Source organism: Dendrobates tinctorius, unplaced genomic scaffold (genome assembly GCF_039654945.1).
Source record: "Dendrobates tinctorius isolate UK_male_01 unplaced genomic scaffold, ASM3965494v1 ptg000126l, whole genome shotgun sequence".
NCBI lineage: Eukaryota > Metazoa > Chordata > Amphibia > Anura > Dendrobatidae > Dendrobates > Dendrobates tinctorius.
In genome coordinates this window covers 11155153-11178069 of record NW_027361794.1, presented here as the reverse complement: position 1 = coordinate 11178069, position 22917 = coordinate 11155153, and the positions used below count along the sequence as shown (strand labels likewise).

Below are 22917 nucleotides of genomic sequence, written 5' to 3'. Positions count from 1 at the left end.
AGTCACGCGTTCAGTACATTGTTTGACTGAATTCCCAATTATTAGGAAGTCGTCTAAATATGGCACGATCAGTGTGTCCTTTTGGCGAAGGTAGGCCATCACTTCTGCCATCACCTTGGTAAATATTCTTGGTGCCGTGGAAAGCCCGAAGGGCATGGCCGCGTATTGGAAATGACGAATCCTGCCCTCGACTTCCACTGCGACTCTTAGGTATTTCTGGAATCTGTTGTGAATAGGGAGATGATAATAAGCATCTTTTAAATCAATCCCTGCCATTACGCAATTTGGGAAAAGAAGCTTTATAGTGGATCTAATTGATTCCATTTTGAAGTTATAATTTTTTATAAATGAATTAAGCTTCTTTAAATTAATAATTGTTCTAAACGTACCGTCTGGTTTAGAAACCAAAAACAGGGGAGAGTAAAAGCCTCTACCCTGTTGTTCCTCAGGGACGTCAACTAAAACTTTTTTAGCTAGTAGGACTCGAATCTCGTCTTCGAGAGCCTTTTGCTGAACTGAGGAATTAAGGCAAGTTATAACAAAGAACTCATAAGGGATCTGAAGGAATTCAATCTTTATTCCTTCCTTGATTATGTTCAAAATCCATGGGTTTAACGTAATTTGTTCCCATTTGGTAAAAAAAAAATTTTAATCTACCCCCAACTGGTGGGTCTAAACTCTTAATTTTTATCTCTCCTATATGTTGGCCCTCTCAAGATGGTACCCTTCTGCTTTTCGTCTTTCGTGGCCCATCTATTCGTTCTGTCCGATTGTCTTCTTCTCCCGAATGGCCGTCTCTTAAAGGTTTTCCTATAAAACGGAATGGGAGAATCACTGAAGGCCTTTTTCCTCTCTTTTGCCTTGGCGATAATTTCGTCTAAGGCTTTCCCGAAGAGGAACTCACCCTCGCATGGGGTTGCACTAATTTTGGATTTTGATTGTGCGTCCCCTTTCCAGCTTTTTATCCACAGCGCGCGTCTGGCGTTATTCACCAGGGCTGCCGACCTCGCTGCCAGTCTTAGGGTGTCCGCTGAAGCGTCTGCCATAAAGGCAGCTGCACCTCTTATCAACGGGATGGCTGCACGCAGTTTCTCCCTTGACACTCTTTGCTCAATCTGCTGGTCTAATTGATCTAGCCATACCAGCATTGATCTAGCAGTACATGTGCTGGCTATTGCGGGTTTGAATACCCCGGTGGTGGATTCCCAGGACCTTTTGAGCGAAGATTCTGCCTTTCGGTCTAATGGGTCTGCTAACAATCCTGCGTCCTCGACCGGGATCGAGGTCTGTTTGGAAGTGGAGGATATGACGGCGTCCACCTTTGGTATTTTAGTCCATTTTAATAGGTCTTCATCAGTGAACGGATACTTCCGTTTTGAGGCTGATGGGAGAAAACCCCTCTGGTCGTGTTTTTCCCACTCTCTTTTGATGAGGTCCTTAATTGCCGGTATCACCGGAAATGATCTCCTCTTTTTTTCTGCCAATCCCGCAAACATAATGTCCTGCGCAGTTTGGGCTCCCCTTTCCTCTTCACACCCCATAGTATTTCTAACCGCTTTTACTAGGTTATCTACGCTGTCCAGTGGAAAACATGCGCGTCCTTCCATCTCCGAGGATGACGATGAAGACGTGAATGCGGAGCCTGAGTTTAACTCCTGTTCTTCCTCTGACTCTGAACTAACAACGACCTGTTTCTTATGACTGGACTCTGAGGGAGTGCTGGCGCGGTTGATGGCTTGTATTTCCTCCCTAATTATGGCTCGGATATCTTTAGAAGATATCGTCGACCCCTGCCTGGTCTTTCATGCATTGTTTGCAGAGTTTTTTGGGGTAGGAGTCAGGGAGAGGCTCTGAACATAATGCGCATTCTTTATGTTTAGTTTTTTCTTTTTTCTTTGACTGAAGTGGGAGGTCAAAGGTAAAGAGGGGGGGGGGAGGGGGAGGAGGTTAGCTTAATAGATAGAGTATATACTTTGCACACTCACCCAGTGAAGCTTAATACCGGGTCGGATGGCTGAGACGGTCTGGATCGGGTTTCTGCTGCCTCGCTCCTGCGGGCAGTCTCTGTCCTGGCGCTGCGGTCCCTGGTGGAGTTGCCCCCAGCTGAATCCCCTGCTGGGGTCTGCGACTCTGCGGGGGACGACATGGTTCCATCGTTGCAGCAGCGCTGTTTTATCTTTACTCCTGTCGTGCCCCCGGAAGTCGCCCTGTGTCAGGGCGCATGCGCCGCGTCATCGCCATCCTACCCCGGAAGTTCAACCATTACTTCCGGGGTATAGGAGCGTCGGGCGCCGGCTGGCTCCTGCGCCACCGCTACTCACACACGCGGTTCGCGCGCTCATGGCCTCACCTCCCACGCTGTATCCCCACCGATGGGGGGGGGGGAGGATTCTGCCTCCGGATGCCGGACCGGCCCGCTCCCTGGTAAGACCGGGCGGCCCTCCCCGGACCCGGTCATCACCGCTATGCCACCAGACGAGGGGGGAGCCGTCAAACGGAATCTCCCCCGACGCTGCTTCCGGACCGCAGCCCCTGCCGTTCCCGAGGAGACCGCACAGGCAGATGCATGGCCCAGGTAAGATCCTGCAGGATCCTGCTCCATTTGGAACAGGAAACCAAAACTGAGGAGGAAAGGCGGACCGCCCCTTTTATCTTTCCTGTAGGGTTTCCTGTTCCAAATGGGCGGATCAGATACCTCCAGTGGGTGCTGTCGTGGCGAAGAGTAAAAACTTAATAAGTAACATTTCCCACATGTTTACTTTACATCAGCACAATTTTGGAACCAAATTTTTTTTTTGTTAGGAAGTTATAAGGGTTAAAAGTTGACCAGCGATTTCTCATTTTTGCAACACCATTTTATTTTTACGGACCACATCACATTTGAAGTCACTTTGAGGGGGTCTATATGATAAAAATACCCAAAAGTGACACCATTCTAAAAACTGCACCCCTCAAGGTGCTCAAAACCACATTCAAGAAGTTTTTTTAACCCTTCAGGTGTTTCACAGGAATTTTTTTAATGCTAAAAAAAAAATGAACATTTAACTTTTTTTCCCCAAAAAATTACTTCAGGTCCAATTTTTCTTATTTTAACAAGGGTAACAGAAGAAATTGGACTGCAAATTGTGCAATTTGCCCTGAGTACACTGATACCTGATATGTGGGGGGGAACCACTGTTTCGGCGCATGGCAGAGCTCAGAAGGGAAGGAGCGCCGTTTTACTTTTTCAACGCAAAATTTGCTGGAATTCAGATTGGACGCCATGTCACGTTTAGAGAGCCCCTGATGTGCCTAAACAGTGAAAACCCCACCACAAATGACACCATTTTGGAAACTAGACCCCCCCAAGGAACTTATCTAGATATGTGGTGAGAACTTTGAGGCCCCAAGGGATTCACAAAAGTTTATAACGTACAGCCGTAAAATTAAAAAATCGTATTTTTTCCACAAAAATGATCTTTTCAGCCCCAATTTTTATTTTCCCAAGGGTAATATGACCCCAAAAGTTAATGTGCAATTTGTCCTGAGTACGCTGATAACCCATATGTGGGGGTAAACCACTATATAGACGCATGGCAGAGCTCGGAAGAGAAGCAGCGCCATTTGACTTTTGTGGCTGGAATTGAGATCAGACACCATGCGGCGTTTGGAAAGGCCCTGATGTGCCTAAACAGTGGAAACTTATCTAGATGTGTGGTGAGCACTTTGAAACCCCCCAGTGCTTCACAGAAGTTTATAACGCCCGGGCGTGAAAATAAATAAAAATAATATTTTTTGCACAAACATTATATTTAGTCACCAATTGTTTTATTTTCCCAATGGTAACAGGAGAATTTGGACCCCAAAAGTTGTTGTCCAATTTGTCCTGAGTACGCTGATACCCCATATGTGGGAGAAAACTACTGTATGGGCACACGTCGGGGCTCAGAAGGGAAGTAGTGACGTTTTGTAATGCAGACTTTGATGGAATGGTCTACGAGTGTCATGTTGCCTTTGGAGAGCCCCTGATGTGCCTAAACTGTGGAAACCCCCATTTTGGAAACTAGACCATTCCAAGGAACTCATCTAGGTGTGTGGTGAGCACTTTGAACCCCCAAGTGATTCACAGAAGTTTATAACGTAGAGCCATAGAAATAAAAAAAATCATGTTTTTTTCCCACAAAATTATATTTTTGCCCCCAAATTTTTGAGTGGGTGTACTCTATAATTCTGGGTCATGACATCATAAAAGGGGCTGAGTTACCAGGGTCCTCCCCTTGTCTCTAAGTTGCAATTTTGGTTCTGAAACCTTCTCGGCTATATAACTGGGCTTGAGAACCTAGCAAAATAACGGCAGACCTATCAGTCATCTTATATTGAAATTAGCTCTCTAATGGTTCCAAATTCGGATAAGCTATTCCACTCTGTTCAGGAGGAATCCATTTCTCTGATTCTGTCGGTGCTAGCGACTGCCAAGAGGCGCTGAAGCGATGCTCAATCGCAGCTCGTTCCAAATATGTACGTTTCATTTTTCTATCACAATCTCACATTGCATTACGTCCGAATGAATAAATTCCCATTATATGCTATGGGACAGTCCCGCATGGTCTGAAGACAATGACATTACAGAGGTGGGGGGGGGGGGAGGAAAGAGTGAGTTGTAGTTTCAGGCAGTGAGTGAAAGAAATTTTCAGGCTAGGAAGGGGGGGGGGTTGCTTGCCTCTGTGTAGTTGAAGGTTCTAAAAAAAAGTGTAAGGAATGGAACTCATAATCCAGATTATGCAGCACACCCTCTATCAACTGCAGCAACCCTCCATCATTTGTAGCACCCCTTACATCATTGGCAGCACCCCGTACATCATTTGAAGCCCCTTTGTCATATGCAGCCCCCTTTATCATTTGCAGCACCCCCTCCATCATTTGGAACATCATCCATCATTTGCGCCCCCCTCCATCATTTGTAGCACCCCCTCCATCATTGGTAGAACGCCCCCAAAATCATTGGCAGCACCCCCATACATCATTTGAAGCCCCTTTATCATTTGCAGCCTGCTTTACCATTTGGAGCACCCTTTATCATTTACAGTACCCCTTCCATCATGTGTAGCCTCGCTTCATCAAGTGCAGCACCCCCTCCATCATGTGCAGCCTGCTTTACCATTTGCAGCACCCCGCTCCATCACGTGCAGCACCCCGCTCCACCACGTGCAGCACCCCGCTCCACCACGTGCAGCACCCCGCTCCACCACGTGCAGCACCCCCTCTATCTATCTGCAGCAACCCTCCATCATTGGCAGCACCCCCATACATCATTTGAAGCCACTTTGTCATTTGCAGCCTGCTTTACCATTTGCAGCACCCCCTCCATCATTGTAGCACCCCCCTTCAGGATTCGCAGCACCCGACCCATTATATGCAGCCCCCCTTTATCATTAGCAGCACCCCCTCCATCATTTGGAGCACCATCCATCATTTGCGCCCCCCTCCATCATGTGCAGCACCCCCTCCATCATTGTTAGAACCCCCCCAAAATCATGGGCAGCACCCCCTCCGTCATGTGCAGCACCCCCTGCGTCATGTGTAGCCTCCCTCCGTCATGTGCAGCACCCCCCTCCGTCATGTGCAGCACCCCCTTCCGTCATGTGCAGCACCCCCTTCCGTCATGTGCAGCACCCCCTCCGTCATGTGCAGCACCCCCCTCCGTCATATGCAGCACCCCCTTCCGTCATGTGCAGCACCCCCTTCCGTCATGTGCAGCACCCCCCTCCGTCATGTGCAGCACCCCCTTCCTTCATGTGCAGCACCCCCTTCCGTCATGTGCAGCACCCCCTTCCGTCATGTGCAGCACCCCCTTCCGTCATGTGCAGCACCCCCTTCCGTCATGTGCAGCACCCCCCTCCGTCATGTGCAGCACCCCCTCCGTCATGTGCAGCACCCCCTCCGTCATGTGCAGCACCCCCTCCTTCATGTGCAGCACCCCCTCCATCATGTGCAGCACCCCCTCCATCATGTGCAGCACCCCCTCCATCATGTGCAGCACCCCCTCCGTCATGTGCAGCACCCCCTCCTTCATGTGCAGCACCCCCTCCATCATGTGCAGCACCCCCTCCATCATGTGCAGCACCCCCTCCATCATGTGCAGCACTCCCTCCCCCCATTTATTTCATTTTACAAAGAAAAAAAATTGTTTTTCATACCTCAGAAGCGATCCCCAGCAGGTGAAGCAACTCTTCTGCAGTGAGGGCAGTAATGCCCTGATGGCGGCCCTGCCTGCAGGTGAATAGGGGAATATTATCATGTGGGGGAAGAAGGGAGAATTATTACAGTGGCCGGGACAAAGGGGAGGACATTACTGTCTGGAGGAAAACGCAGCCAGTGCACAGACACAGCCAGGAGTCCCAGGTGTGAATAAGGCCTATAGTGAGTGTGATAACACTGTGTGTACAGCGCTGTGGAGTATGGAGGCGATATAGGAGGAGGGAGAAATAACCCCATAGAGGATGAGGAGGACTCGGTACAGACCTCCACCTGCAGAGCCGCAACAGGGACACGAGGAAGAAGCCACAGGGGAGAGAGGAGCTGCCAACCGGAGGGGCCTGGGAGGAGATGACGTCACCGGAAGGGGCGGGGCCTCTGTCCTCTGCCGCCCGATGGCAGGAAGCAGCTGTGTCTGGGTCGGAGGAAATGGTGATTCCCTGAGCTCCTCATCTCAGCCGCTCCGCTGTAGAGTGCTCAGCACTGAGGACAGTAGATCGGAGGTGATTCCCGGAGCTTCTCATACAGACTCCATTCCAGTCTCTTCTTCCGGCTTTATAATGCGTTTTTTATGGAATTTCTCCAGGTTATAATGGTGCAGACAACACCGGTCAGACAGTAAGGGGTTAATGGCGCAGACCTCACCGGTCAGACAGTAAGGGGTTAATGGCGCAACCGACAGTCATCATAACAGAGCGCCACCGACAGTCATCATAACAGAGCGCCACCGACAGTCACCATAACAGAGCGCAACCGACAGTCACCATAACAGAGCGCAACCGACAGTCATAATAACAGAGCGCCACCGACAGTCATCATAACAGAACACAACCGACAGTCACCATAACAGAGCGCCACCGACAGTCACCATAACAGAACACAACCGACAGTCACCATAACAGAGCGCCACCGACAGTCATCATAACAGAGCACAACCGACAGTCACCATAACAGAGCGCAACCGACAGTCACCATAACAGAGCGCAACCGACAGTCATAATAACAGAGCGCCACCGACAGTCATCATAACAGAACACAACCGACAGTCACCATAACAGAGCGCCACCGACAGTCACCATAACAGAACACAACCGACAGTCACCATAACAGAGCGCCACCGACAGTCACCATAACAGAACACAACCGACAGTCACCATAACAGAGCGCCACCGACAGTCATCATAACAGAGCACAACCGACAGTCACCATAACAGAGCGCAACCGACAGTCACCATAACAGAGCGCAACCGACAGTCATAATAACAGAGCGCCACCGACAGTCATCATAACAGAGCGCCACCGACAGTCACCATAACAGAACACAACCGACAGTCACCATAACAGAGCGCCACCGACAGTCATCATAACAGAGCACAACCGACAGTCACCATAACAGAGCGCAACCGACAGTCACCATAACAGAGCGCAACCGACAGTCATAATAACAGAGCGCCACCGACAGTCATCATAACAGAACACAACCGACAGTCACCATAACAGAGCGCCACCGACAGTCACCATAACAGAACACAACCGACAGTCACCATAACAGAGCGCCACCGACAGTCACCATAACAGAACACAACCGACAGTCACCATAACAGAGCGCCACCGACAGTCATCATAACAGAGCACAACCGACAGTCACCATAACAGAGCGCCACCGACAGTCACCATAACAGAACACAACCGACAGTCACCGTAACAGTGTGCCACCGACAGTCATAATAACAGAGCGCAACCGACAGTCACCATAACAGAGCACAACCGACAGTCACCATAACAGAGCGCCACCGACAGTCATCATAACAGAGCGCAACCGACAGTCACCATAACAGAGCACAACCGACAGTCACCATAACAGAGCGCCACCGACAGTCACCATAACAGAACACAACCGACAGTCACCGTAACAGTGTGCCACCGACAGTCATAATAACAGAGCGCCACCGACAGTCATCATAACAGAGCGCCACCGACAGTCATCATAACAGAGCGCCACCGACAGTCACCATAACAGAGCGCAACCGACAGTCACCATAACAGAGCGCAACCGACAGTCACCATAACAGAGCGCAACCGACAGTCATAATAACAGAGCGCCACCGACAGTCATCATAACAGAACACAACCGACAGTCACCATAACAGAGCGCCACCGACAGTCACCATAACAGAACACAACCGACAGTCACCATAACAGAGCGCCACCGACAGTCACCATAACAGAACACAACCGACAGTCACCATAACAGAGCGCCACCGACAGTCATCATAACAGAGCACAACCGACAGTCACCATAACAGAGCGCAACCGACAGTCACCATAACAGAGCGCCACCGACAGTCACCATAACAGAACACAACCGACAGTCACCATAACAGAGCGCCACCGACAGTCATCATAACAGAGCACAACCGAGAGTCACCATAACAGAGCGCAACCGACAGTCACCATAACAGAGCGCAACCGACAGTCATAATAACAGAGCGCCACCGACAGTCATCATAACAGAACACAACCGACAGTCACCATAACAGAGCGCCACCGACAGTCACCATAACAGAACACAACCGACAGTCACCATAACAGAGCGCCACCGACAGTCACCATAACAGAACACAACCGACAGTCACCATAACAGAGCGCCACCGACAGTCATCATAACAGAGCACAACCGACAGTCACCATAACAGAGCGCCACCGACAGTCACCATAACAGAACACAACCGACAGTCACCGTAACAGTGTGCCACCGACAGTCATAATAACAGAGCGCAACCGACAGTCACCATAACAGAGCACAACCGACAGTCACCATAACCGAGCGCCACCGACAGTCATCATAACAGAGCGCAACCGACAGTCACCATAACAGAGCACAACCGACAGTCACCATAACAGAGCGCCACCGACAGTCACCATAACAGAACACAACCGACAGTCACCGTAACAGTGTGCCACCGACAGTCATAATAACAGAGCGCCACCGACAGTCATCATAACAGAGCGCCACCGACAGTCATCATAACAGAACACAACCGACAGTCACCATAACAGAGCGCCACCGACAGTCATAATAACAGAGCGCCACCGACAGTCATCATAACAGAACACAACCGACAGTCACCATAACAGAGCTCCACCGACAGTCACCATAACAGAACACAACCGACAGTCACCATAACAGAGCGCCACCGACAGTCACCATAACAGAGCTCCACCGACAGTCACCATAACAGAGCGCCACCGACAGTCACCATAACAGCGCCACCGACAGTCATCATAACAGAACACAACCGACAGTCACCATAACAGAGCGCCACCGACAGTCACCATAACAGAACACAACCGACAGTCACCATAACAGAGCGCCACCGACAGTCACCATAACAGAACACAACCGACAGTCACCATAACAGAGCGCCACCGACAGTCATCATAACAGAGCGCCACCGACAGTCATCATAACAGAGCGCAACCGACAGTCACCATAACAGAGCACAACCGACAGTCACCATAACAGAGCGCCACCGACAGTCACCATAACAGAACACAACCGACAGTCACCGTAACAGTGTGCCACCGACAGTCATAATAACAGAGCGCCACCGACAGTCATCATAACAGAACACAACCGACAGTCACCATAACAGAGCGCCACCGACAGTCATAATAACAGAGCGCCACCGACAGTCATCATAACAGAACACAACCGACAGTCACCATAACAGAGCTCCACCGACAGTCACCATAACAGAACACAACCGACAGTCACCATAACAGAGCGCCACCGACAGTCACCATAACAGAGCTCCACCGACAGTCACCATAACAGAGCGCCACCGACAGTCACCATAACAGAGCACAACCGACAGTCACCATAACAGAGCTCCACCGACAGTCACCATAACAGAGCGCCACCGACAGTCACCATAACAGAGCTCCACCGACAGTCACCATAACAGAGCGCCACCGACAGTCACCATAACAGAGCGCCACCGACAGTCACCATAACAGAACACAACCGACAGTCACCATAACAGAGCGCCACCGACAGTCACCATAACAGAACACAACCGACAGTCACCATAACAGAGCTCCACCGACAGTCACCATAACAGAGCGCCACCGACAGTCATCATAACAGAGCGCAACCGACAGTCACCATAACAGAGCACAACCAACAGTCACCATAACAGAGCGCCACCGACAGTCACCATAACAGAACACAACCGACAGTCACCGTAACAGTGTGCCACCGACAGTCATAATAACAGAGCGCCACCGACAGTCATCATAACAGAACACAACCGACAGTCACCATAACAGAGCGCCACCGACAGTCATAATAACAGAGCGCCACCGACAGTCATCATAACAGAACACAACCGACAGTCACCATAACAGAGCTCCACCGACAGTCACCATAACAGAGCGCCACCGACAGTCACCATAACAGAACACAACCGACAGTCACCATAACAGAGCTCCACCGACAGTCACCATAACAGAACACAACCGACAGTCACCATAACAGAGCGCCACCGACAGTCACCATAACAGAGCTCCACCGACAGTCACCATAACAGAGCGCCACCGACAGTCACCATAACAGAGCTCCACCGACAGTCACCATAACAGAGTGCCACCGACAGTCACCATAACAGAGCGCCACCGACAGTCACCATAACAGAACACAACCGACAGTCACCATAACAGAGCTCCACCGACAGTCACCATAACAGAGCGCCACCGACAGTCACCATAACAGAACACAACCGACAGTCACCATAACAGAGCTCCACCGACAGTCACCATAACAGAGCGCCACCGACAGTCACCATAACAGAGCGCCACCGACAGTCACCATAACAGAGCGCCACCGACAGTCACCATAACAGAGCTCCACCGACAGTCACCATAACAGAGCGCCACCGACAGTCATCATAACAGAACACAACCGACAGTCACCATAACAGAGCGCCACCGACAGTCACCATAACAGAACACAACCGACAGTCACCATAACAGAGCGCCACCGACAGTCACCATAACAGAACACAACCGACAGTCACCATAACAGAGCTCCACCGACAGTCACCATAACAGAGCGCCACCGACAGTCATCATAACAGAGCGCAACCGACAGTCACCATAACAGAGCACAACCGACAGTCACCATAACAGAGCGCCACCGACAGTCACCATAACAGAACACAACCGACAGTCACCGTAACAGTGTGCCACCGACAGTCATAATAACAGAGCGCCACCGACAGTCATCATAACAGAACACAACCGACAGTCACCATAACAGAGCGCCACCGACAGTCATAATAACAGAGCGCCACCGACAGTCATCATAACAGAACACAACCGACAGTCACCATAACAGAGCTCCACCGACAGTCACCATAACAGAACACAACCGACAGTCACCATAACAGAGCGCCACCGACAGTCACCATAACAGAGCTCCACCGACAGTCACCATAACAGAGCGCCACCGACAGTCACCATAACAGAGCACAACCGACAGTCACCATAACAGAGCTCCACCGACAGTCACCATAACAGAGCGCCACCGACAGTCACCATAACAGAGCTCCACCGACAGTCACCATAACAGAGCGCCACCGACAGTCACCATAACAGAGCGCCACCGACAGTCACCATAACAACACAACCGACAGTCACCATAACAGAGCGCCACCGACAGTCACCATAACAGAACACAACCGACAGTCACCATAACAGAGCTCCACCGACAGTCACCATAACAGAGCGCCACCGACAGTCATCATAACAGAGCGCAACCGACAGTCACCATAACAGAGCACAACCAACAGTCACCATAACAGAGCGCCACCGACAGTCACCATAACAGAACACAACCGACAGTCACCGTAACAGTGTGCCACCGACAGTCATAATAACAGAGCGCCACCGACAGTCATCATAACAGAACACAACCGACAGTCACCATAACAGAGCGCCACCGACAGTCATAATAACAGAGCGCCACCGACAGTCATCATAACAGAACACAACCGACAGTCACCATAACAGAGCTCCACCGACAGTCACCATAACAGAGCGCCACCGACAGTCACCATAACAGAACACAACCGACAGTCACCATAACAGCTCCACCGACAGTCACCATAACAGAACACAACCGACAGTCACCATAACAGAGCGCCACCGACAGTCACCATAACAGAGCTCCACCGACAGTCACCATAACAGAGCGCCACCGACAGTCACCATAACAGAGCTCCACCGACAGTCACCATAACAGTGCCACCGACAGTCACCATAACAGAGCGCCACCGACAGTCACCATAACAGAACACAACCGACAGTCACCATAACAGAGCTCCACCGACAGTCACCATAACAGAGCGCCACCGACAGTCACCATAACAGAACACAACCGACAGTCACCATAACAGAGCTCCACCGACAGTCACCATAACAGAGCGCCACCGACAGTCATCATAACAGAGCGCAACCGACAGTCACCATAACAGAGCACAACCGACAGTCACCATAACAGAGCGCCACCGACAGTCATCATAACAGCGCCACTGACAGTCACCATAACAGAACACAACCGACAGTCACCATAACAGTGTGCCACCGACAGTCATAATAACAGAGCGCCACCGACAGTCATCATAACAGAACACAACCGACAGTCACCATAACAGAGCTCCACCGACAGTCACCATAACAGAGCGCCACCGACAGTCACCATAACAGAACACAACCGACAGTCACCATAACAGAGCGCCACCGACAGTCATCATAACAGAACACAACCGACAGTCACCATAACAGAGCTCCACCGACAGTCACCATAACAGAGCGCCACCGACAGTCACCATAACAGAACACAACCGACAGTCACCATAACAGAGCTCCACCGACAGTCACCATAACAGAGCGCCACCGACAGTCACCATAACAGAGCTCCACCGACAGTCACCATAACAGAGCTCCACCGACAGTCACCATAACAGAGTGCCACCGACAGTCACCATAACAGAGCGCCACCGACAGTCATCATAACAGCGCAACCAACAGTCACCATAACAGAGCACAACCGACAGTCATAATAACAGAGCGCCACCGACAGTCATCATAACAGCGCCACTGACAGTCACCATAACAGAACACAACCGACAGTCACCATAACAGTGTGCCACCGACAGTCATAATAACAGAGCGCCACCGACAGTCACCATAACAGAACACAACCGACAGTCACCATAACAGAGCGCCACCGACAGTCACCATAACAGAACACAACCGACAGTCACCATAACAGAGCTCCACCGACAGTCACCATAACAGAGCGCCACCGACAGTCACCATAACAGAACACAACCGACAGTCACCATAACAGAGCTCCACCGACAGTCACCATAACAGAGCGCAACCGACAGTCATCATAACAGAGCGCCACCGACAGTCATCATACAGGAGCGCAACCGACAGTCACCATAACAGAGCTCCACCGACAGTCACCATAACAGAGCGCCACCGACAGTCACCATAACAGAGCTCCACCGACAGTCACCATAACAGAACGCCACCGACAGTCACCATAACAGAACGCCACCGACAGTCACCATAACAGAGCGCCACCGACAGTCATCATAACAGAGCCCCACCGACAGTCATCATAACAGAGCGCCACCGACAGTCATCATAACAGAGCGCAACCGACAGTCATCATAACATAACAGAGCGCCACCGACAGTCATCATAACAGAACGCCACCGACAGTCATCATAACAGAGCGCCACCGACAGTCATCATAACAGAGCGCCACCGACAGTCATCATAACAGAGCGCCACCGACAGTCACCATAACAGAGCGCCACCGACAGTCACCATAACAGAACGCCACCGACAGTCATCATAACAGAACGCCACCGACAGTCATAACAGAGCGCCACCGACAGTCACCATAACAGAGCGCCACCGACAGTCACCATAACAGAGCGCCACCGACAGTCATAACAGAACGCCACCGACAGTCATCATAACAGAACGCCACCGACAGTCACCATAACAGAGCGCCACCGACAGTCACCATAACAGAGCGCCACCGACAGTCACCATAACAGAGTGCCACTGACAGTCATCATAACAGAGCGCCACCGACAGTCATCATAACAGAACGCAACCGACAGTCATCATAAAAGAGCGCCACCGACAGTCACCATAACAGAGCTCCACCGACAGTCATCATAACAGAGCGCCACTGACAGTCACCATAACAGAGCGCCACTGACAGCATAAGATGGCTAGAGGGAGGTACTGCAGAGAGCGCTCCCTCTTAAATATATTTGTTGATGAACAGATTACACGGCATCCGACATTCAATAAATGAAAACTAATGAATACCAGTGGAAACATTTCGGCGTGATGAAGATAAAAGTACAGTATGCCACAAGCATTCACATTACAGCAAGTTATTGGTGAATAGTCTATATCTTCACATATACAATTTTTTAGGGCCAAGAGAATGATGGATGAGGGCGTCACCGCCTTTTCCGGACCACGCAGGGGCTTGGACATGTTGGGGCAATGGTACAGCATAAAGTAACCGGCTGTGGAGAGCGTACACAGCTCTGGATGTGTCACCCTGGGGTGTTGGCAGCAAGATGGCAGCTGTTCCCAAGAACCAGGATATTCAGGGATTTTTTTTTATTATTTTAATTGAAGCCTATTTTGCACGAAAAAGAAAAAAAAAAGTGCAGCAACCCTCCAGACCCTGCCGGATCCGCTTTGCCCATAGAGCCCATTTAATGCCGCACAGTTGGACGGGGCAGCTGGGTGCTATAACAACACTGCTTCCTGGACACAAAAAAATAATAAATAATAAAAATAACAGCACTGACTGATTAATCCTTAATATTAACAGAATCTGCTCCAAAACACATGGGCAACGATGGGTTATGACCCGTGTAAGCTAAGCTGGTGTATAAGGTGCCCTTATTTCAAATAAAAAATAAAATAAAATTCTTTAAAAAAATAGTCAAAACTTTAAATTATATAAAAAAAAATCTACAATGTTTGCTGGCATGTAATTTCAGTGCCAATTGTAAGAGGAACTGTTCAAGTTCTCGCTTTGGTTAATGTATTTGACAAGATTTGCTTTGTCGACTTTTCTATGGTAAATGCTTCACATTACAATGGAGGAAAATGTTTACATGATCTTCAATAAGATGCCGCTGGTGCTTTCAGGGCCTCCTTATCAGGATCCTGTCACCACCGCGAACTGCCACAGCTGAGCAGGGTGACTCACCCACACTGAGGGAGGGCCCGTCAGATACTGCAGGGAAAGCTCAGGCAGACAGGACCTGAGCAACGTGGTGAGAGGGGGCGCTAAGGGTAGCAGGAAGCAGAAGGTTCTTCGATCATGTGACCACAAAAGGCGGGGCTTAGCGTCCTGCTGCTGGAGATGAGTGCAGGATGCTACAGGGACCCAGGAGTAGAGGAGAGGGGAACTCAGGTCGGACAAACGGGGGTCACACACGGAGAGGGCGGCGCGGTACAGGAGGGGCGAGCAGAGAATAGAACGTAGGCAAGGAGTCAAACACAGAGATAGCTGCGCAGTACAGGGGGGCAAGCAGGGAAATGTCAGAACATAGGCAAGGAGTCATACACAGAGATAGCAGCGCAGTACAGGAGGGACAGACAGAACTCTTAACGGGGACAGAACCAGATCAGAACCAGACAAGCATAAAGTAGCACAGGCACAACAGGGTCACAAATACTCAGTCAAGGGTCAAAGTATAAGCGACGAGGAATGACCTCACAATGAGGCTATAAGAAGCCTCCCAGAATCCCAAAGTGAGGCCGTCCAGATTAACCTCTGAACTACCTAATCCCACAAACTAAGTAGATCATGACACTCCTGTAGTGAATAGGCAATCTTGTATATTCCAAATATCTGGTGGTGAGCATCCACAATGCTGTCCATCCCATGGAAGGAGCTGGACGGACTGATGACTTAGGTAGACATGGTAGAAAGAGGTTGTAATATTGCACTCGATATCGGTCTTATCAATGGCAAGTCAGGTAGACACTAAAGAAAACTAAAAGGAACTGTAGGCTATGAGACTGTCCATGACCGCGTCATGTTTACATATCCGCTTCCAGAAGAGCTGGAGACACTTTATACAGACATGATTAAACCCAGGTCTATGGTAGAAGCCCATATCAGGGGTAGGACCTGTGAGGCAGCCGGACTGAGTCACCGATCGCTTGTAAACAGGCGTATTGAGGCCCTTTCGGAGGAAGCCTAAACCAACTGAAAGGTTAGTAGTCACTTGCCAAGCCGCTGCGGACAGCCTGCGTAGCAACGGAGAGCAAAGATAAAGTCTTCATACGGAATACTCACATGGGATGGTAGAGAGATCATTTCTGAAAGTCTTGTAGGCCATGGCAGGAAACCTAATGTGCTACTGATAGAGCCAAATTTTAATATTAGATCAGGGTCTGGAAAGTTGTGTGTACTTCTTAAAAGGTGATCAAAGGCATCTACATCCAATTCTGCTGGTGGCTTCTGTTTGTCTGCTACAAGCTGACAAAAATTCTGAGCAGCTTTCACAATGTCTGGCTTCCTGTCCTCTGGAGACAGCACCTTTAACACAGGCAAATGGCGAAAAGCTTTATCTGTTTCCTCAGCGCTGCCATTCGCATATTCAAGTGGATACTTGGAGTAGGCCTCCTTCTGCTGCTTTAATGCTTCATCCATAAGTCTGAAGCAGTTTTGCTTGTAGATCCCTTGCGGGTCATAGACGCTGACATCGGAGATGCCCAGCGCCATACACCACAGCACCAGGCTGGCCACATCTGGGCAGCTCTTCTGCTCCTCGCCGATCAGCAGGCCAATGTGTACGGGCAATTTGCGGAGCTGTGCCCGGTCTGGCCCCCACTGCTGGCCGCTCCGGTACGTGGTGTTGGAGGACTGCGGGCACAGGCACTGGGGGGAACCTGCTGTCAGCAGCCGGCGCCCGCTCCTGGTGGGAGATATCAGGAGGTAAGAGCAGGGCACCTGCCGCCCGCCACACTCTCCAGTGCCAGAGTCGGAGCCATGCCAGCAGTGCCCGCTGTGCACCGAGCAGCAGATGAACGAGGCGCTAGGCCAGCGCGTACAGCATGGACATGGACGCTGCTCACTGACCCCGCAACCATGCCAGTGCCACACAGTCACCATAACAGAGTGCAACTGAGAGTCATCATAAAAGAGCGAAGCTGACAGAGTCATCATACAAGACCGCAACTGACAGTCACCATAACAGAGCGCAATTGACAGTCATCAAAAAAAGTGTGCAACTGACAGTCCTCATAAAAGAGTGAAACTGATAGTCATCATACAAGACCGCAACTGACAGTCACCATAACAGAGCACAACCGACAGCATAACAGAGTGCCACCAACAGTCCTCATAATAGAGCACAATCGACAGTCCTCAAAATAGAGCGCAACCAACAGTTACCAGAAGAAAACCAATAGTCATCATACAAGAGCACAATCGACAGTCACCATAGTAGAGCACATCTGACAGTACTCAAAATAGAGTGCTACTGACAGTCCTCATAACAGGGCGCCACCTTAGTCACCATAATAGAGCACAACCGACAGTCATCATACAAGAGCGCAACCGACAGTCACCATAAAAGAGTGCAAACAACAGTCCCCCTAATAGAGTGCCACCAACAGTCATCATACAAGAGCGCAACCAGGGTTGGACTGGCCCACATGGACATCGGTGAAATGCATGGTGGACCCCAGAGAGAAGGAGAAAGAAGAAAAAAAAGGACTGAGTGCCCTTTAAAAATGCAGGAGGTAAAGGCACGCGTGGGCGCATGTACGCAGTCCCGACCCATCGCAAAGACCAGCACCGGCGGCACCACCCGGCGAACCCAGGTAAGCGCTGGGGCCATGGGTGAACTTGGGGTGGGACACACTATGGGAACCGTGAGTCAGGGGAGCCCAGTAATACTGTATGGAGTAGCATGGGGCCCACAAATCTATATGGATTAGCATGCTGACCATAATATTGTATGGAGGAGCATGGGGCCCATAATTCTGTAAAGAGCACAGGGCTAATACTTTATGGAGGGGCATTACATGGGGCCCATGATGTACTGTATGGAGGAGCATTATATGCGAACCGTGATGTACTGTAGGGAAAAGCATTATATATGATTTGTGATATACTGTATGGAGGAGCATTACATGAAGCCCGTGATCTACTATATAGAGGAGCATTATATGCGGCCCATGATATACTGCATGAATGAGCATTATATGGGGCCATAATACTGTATGGTGGACTATGTGGTTGCCCATAATACTGTATAAAGGACTATGTGGTTGCCCATAATACTGTATGGTAGACTATGAGGTGCCCATAATACTGTATGGCGGACTATGTGGTGCCCATAATACTGTATAGAAGACTATGAGGTGCCCATAATACTGTATGGTGGACTATGTGGTACCCATAATACTGTATTGTGGACTATGTGGTGCCCATAATACTGTATAGAAGACTATGAGGTGCCCATAATACTGTATAGAGGACTATGTGGTTGCCCATAATACTGTATAGAAGACTATGTGGTTGCCCATAATACTGTATGGCGGACTATGAGGTGCCCATAATACTGTATGGCGGACTATGTGGTGCCCATAATACTGTATAGAAGACTATGAGGTGCCCATAATACTGTATGGTGGACTATGTGGTACCCATAATACTGTATGGTGGACTATGTGGTGCCCATAATACTGTATAGAAGACTATGAGGTGCCCATAATACTGCATGGCGGACTATGTGGTGCCCATAATACTGTATACAGGACTCTGTGGTTGCTCATAATACTGTATAGAGGACTATGTGGTGCCCATAATACTGTATAGAAGACTATGAGGTGCCCATAATACTGTATGGTGGACTATGTGGTACCCATAATACTGTATGGTGGACTATGTGGTGCCCATAATACTGTATAGAAGACTATGTTGATGCCCATAATACTGTTTGGAGGACTATGTGGTGCTCATAATACTGTATGGAGGATTATGTGGTTGCCCATAATACTGTATGGCGGACTATGTGGTGACCATAATACTGTATGGAGGATTATGTGGTTGCCCATAATACAGTATGGCGGACTATGTGGTGACCATAATACTGTATGGTGGACTATGTGATGCCTATATATTGTACTTTACCTGTATTTTTTTATCTGTGCACCAAGAATGATGGCATGTGTTAAAGGGGCCTACTGATACTCTTTCGCAGAGGTCCACGAAAACCTGAAGCAGACCCTGACGACGCACATCAAGATGAATGCCGGCTGCAGCTATGACAAGCTGCTCTTCTCTGTGACAGACCATATGTCGACATCACATAGCAGTTACGTTAAATGACTCCTGCAGCCTTTGATAGGCTGGCAGCCTTTCAATGTTATGGCTATGTGACGTCAGCACGCGGCCTGTCACAAGCAAAGCACCCTCTCACAGCTGCAGTCAGCAGCCATTTTAATGACCACAACAAACATGAAGCCACAAGAGGACGCCGGGAAGCACAAGAAGGTGAGAAGAATCTCCTTGTGATTGGGCAAGGTAGTGGCCATAGGGGCAGACATAGGGGCGCAGGGAGGGGACATTATTAAAGTGGACATAAGGGCCTATGATGGGGACAATGAATAAAGGGGCCCAGGATGGGGACATTATTACTGGAAGGGGTACAGTATGGGGACTTTATTAAAGTGGACATTGTGGTCCAGGATGGGGACTTTAAATAAAGGGGCCCAGGATCTGGCACCTAATTAAATAAAGGGGTGACATAATTACTGTATGGCGTTCAGGATGAGGAACATACATTATTGGTTTATGGTGGCAAATGGGGACATAATTATTGTAGGGGCCAATCAGGGGACATTATTACTGCTGTAATTTTCTTTACTTTTGATGTTACTGTCTTCCATAGGGGAGAAGAAAAGGGGGTCTTTCTACTGTGCAGGGCGGCACTATGTCTTTTTTCTTCTTCATGTGACATAGTGTAGAAGTCAGGAGAAATAGAGGGTGCTCTGGAAGCTATCAGCTATGGATAACTGTTTATTTTCTGCAGAGACAAGTCCTGGCTGGAAGAAGTGATGGGGGTCTGCACTGGATGAAGATAAAAGATTTCAACTACAGATGTTACCGGTGAGTCAGTGTGTTACTTGTACACTTACACTACATACTGTATATTGTGTACAGAGCTCCTGTGTATAATGTCACTGGTGATCACTGTATTGTACACTGACACTATATACAGAGCTCCTGTGTATAATATCACCAGTGATCACTGTATTGTACACTGATACTATACACAGAGCTCGTGTATAATATCACCAATGATCACTGTATTACTTGTATACTGACACTGTATACAGAGCTCCTGTGTATAATGTCACTGGTGATCACAGTATTACTTGTACACTGAATATATACAGAGCTCATGTGTATAATGTCGCTGGTGATCACTGTGTTACCTGTACACTGACATTGTATACAGAGCTCCTGTGTATAATGTCACTGGTGGTAATATTAGTGTTATTAGTATTGTGGTTTTTATTTATGATCAATATTGTAGTACTCTCACTCTGTTGTGGTAATATGTGATCTGGTCATGATTTGATGGTATTTCTCTTGTATGTGGTAAGATTTGGTCACTATGTGGTCTGGTCATGATGTGACTGCATTAATCTCCTGTATGCGGTATTATTCGGTCACTGTGGTCCGGTCATGATGTGACTGTATTAAGCACCTGTATGTAGTATTATTCAGTCACTATGTGGTGGTAATATGTGGTCTGGTCGTGGTGTGGTAGTATTTGTGTCATGTATGTGGTATTTGTTGTGAGTTCATTCTCTGGTTCACCAGTTGTGTTTGTTAAACGTTGTGGTTTTTCCATGACGCCGCTGCGGACGCCTATTCCTTTGAGGGGTATTGATGCTACTCCTTTGGCGGAGAATAAACCTCAGTTTTGGACCCAGGTGACAACAAGAGTTGCCCCAGACCACCAAGCAAATTGTATATTTTTGGTGCTGCATAATCTGCATGATACTATTGTTCTGGGTTTTCCTTGGTTGCAAACTCATAATCCAGTTTTGGATTGGAAATCTGGGTCTGTGCTGAGTTGGGGTTGTCAGTGTGTTCTTAGGGACGCTCCTGTTTTCTCCACCTCTCCTCAGTGTCATGATATTCCTGATTATCTAGCCAATTTTTCTGATGTATTTAGTGAGAGCAAGTCTGCGTCCGACCCCGAACATGATGCTATGCGATCCTATATTAAGGAGTCATTGGAGAAGGGTCATATTAGACCATCCTCGTCACCTTTAGGTGCTGGGGTTTTTTTGTGGCCAAGAAAGATGGTTCATTAAGACCGTGTATTGATTATCGTTCCCTTAACAAGATGACGGTTAAATATCAGTACCCGTTACCTCTGATGTCTGATTTATTCTCCAGAGTTAAGAGTGCCTGCTGGTTTACTAAGCTTGACCTCAGGGGGGGCGTATAATCTTATTCGCATCAAGCACGGGGATGAATGGAAGACGGCGTTTAATACTCCGGAGGGACATTTTGAGTACCTGGTGATGCCTTTTGGGCTCACTAATGCCCCTTCTGTCTTCCAGTCCTTTATGAATGATATTTTCCGTGACTTTGTGGATAAATTTTTGATCATCTATCTGGATGATATTTTGATCTTTTCTAGTGATTGGGATTCTCATGTGGAACACGTCCGGACTGTGTTCCGGATTTTGATGGAGAATTCCCTGTTTGTTAAGGGATCGAAATGCCTCTTTGGTCTACAGAGGATTTCATTTTGGGGATTTATCTTATCTCCATTGACTATTGAAATGGACCCGGCCATAATACAGGCCATTTATGATTTGGTTCAGCCTACTTCTTTGAAGGCCCTCCAGAAGGTTTTGCTAATTTCTATCGTAAATTTATAGGTAATTTTTCTGGTATTGTCAAACCACTGACTGATCTGACCAAGAAGGGCGCTGATGTGCTGAATTGGTCTCCTGAGGCTATCTCAGCATTTCAGGAGCTTAAGCAGAGATTTACTTCAGCTCCAGTTTTACGGCAACCTGATGTCTCACTTCCATTTCAGGTGGAGGTAGATGCTTCTGAGATTGGTGCAGGAGCTATTTTGTCCCAAAAAGACCCTGTGACTTCTAAGATGAATCCCTGTGCCTTCTTTTCTCGAAAGTTCTCCCCATCTGAACGCAACTATGACGTGGGGAATCGGGAATTGTTGGCCATGAAGTGGGCATTTGAGGAGTGGAGACATTGGTTGGAGGAAGCTAGACATCAAGTTGTGGTCCTCACTGATCACAAGAATTTGATTTATCTGGAGTCGGCCAAACGCTTGAATCCTAGACAGGCTAGATGGGCCTTGTTTTTCACGCGTTTTACTTTTGTGGTCTCTTTTCTTCCGGGAACTAAGAATGTTAAGGCAGACGCCCTTTCTAGGAGTTTCTTTGCCGATTCTCTTAGTGTGACCGAGCCTACTACCATCCTAGGTGAGGGGGTAGTTCTTTCTGCCATTTCGCCCGATTTGAGACGCGCCGTGGAGAAATTTCAGGAGG

The 22917-nt window shown here is 48.9% G+C and overlaps 1 protein-coding gene and 1 pseudogene across 1 annotated transcript in view; both read right to left on the bottom strand.

The window, feature by feature from the left end:
• LOC141047309 (uncharacterized) overlaps positions 1–6666 on the bottom strand; it is a 36635-nt gene extending 29969 nt beyond the window's left edge. The window contains exons 1-2 of the mRNA XM_073542368.1: positions 6502–6666; positions 6177–6249 (exon numbers count right to left, since the gene is read on the bottom strand). The gene's annotated coding sequence lies outside the window, so the exon portion shown is untranslated. The remainder of the gene's footprint in view (positions 1–6176; positions 6250–6501) is intronic.
• Positions 6667–16582: 9916 nt separating this feature from the next.
• Positions 16583–17426, bottom strand: LOC141047333 (dehydrodolichyl diphosphate synthase complex subunit Nus1 pseudogene; annotated as a pseudogene).
• Positions 17427–22917: the final 5491 nt, after the last annotated feature.